Here is a 1,133-nt window from a genome sequence, read left to right as displayed (position 1 = left end):
AAAAAAAAAAAATTAGAACCAAAGATCACAGGCTTTTTGGGCTTGCTTTGCTGTTGTTGTTCAGGCTCATGAGTTAATTGACAGGCCAAATATTTTAAAAACATTTTTATTTCTTTGCTTCCAGTCAATTCCATAGCTCTTTCTCCACAAACATCTTAGACTTTCTACATGTCCTTTCAATCTTGCTATCCTCTCCCTCTCTCTCTTTTCCTCCCCCCTCCTTTTTTTCGCTATCTTCCTCTCTCTCTGCCTCTTGCTCTCTCATTATCACTCACATACTCTCTTAATTTACTTGCAATTATCTTCCAACTATCAGGCTTTAGCTGGAAGAACATCATCTTTGTTCATTTTTCTCTGAGCCACCTCTATCTAACTGGAAGGATTTTCTGGAGGCCACACCCTCAACTGAGCCTTTACTCAGAGGCATTTTAATCCATGTAGAGGTTTTAACCATGAGTGCCATGGCTTGATTTGATCCTTGACACAAGACTGACTTTTTCCAAGGCATTTTTTAGATTTTATCTTGTACTATTGTGCATTTTGAAGCAGTTACCACAGCTAATTTTAGGAAAGCAGAGAAATGTAACATCACACGTGTTCAATTGGAGAACTGGATGTGTATGAGCATTAGTGTATGGGCATTAGTGACTACCACAAGCCTCCATTTCTTCAATCTCATTTCTTCTTCTCACCCATTCCCTCACTCTGCTGACATTTTCCACACTCGCCTCTTGGTTCTTTTTACTTGCTACCTTCTCTCCTGATACAGGGCCTTCTCCATGCCTAAAACGATCTTCCCTCCATTATCCACCAAGTTAACCCCTTCTCACCTTTAAGACCTCAGCTCATTTATTCCTCAGAGGATCAAGCCTTCCCTCATCTGCCCAACTCAGTCAAATGTCTCCATCATAGACACTCTTAGTGTGGATACTCTGTGTAGGGTACTCTGTGTTCCTCTACCTAGAGGGGCAGCATTGTGAGAGCAAAGATTATGTATTATGCTCATTATTATACCCTCAGCACTGTCCCAGTGTCTGAGACATACTCTTAAAACCCATTGCTGTCAAGTAAATTCCAACTCATAGCAAACCTATAGGACAGAGTAGAACTGCTCCACAGGGTTCCCAAGGCTG

This window comes from Trichechus manatus, unplaced genomic scaffold (genome assembly GCF_000243295.1).
Source record: "Trichechus manatus latirostris isolate Lorelei unplaced genomic scaffold, TriManLat1.0 scaffold00006, whole genome shotgun sequence".
In the NCBI taxonomy this organism is placed as follows: Eukaryota; Metazoa; Chordata; class Mammalia; order Sirenia; family Trichechidae; genus Trichechus; species Trichechus manatus.
This window is presented reverse-complemented; position numbering follows the sequence as displayed.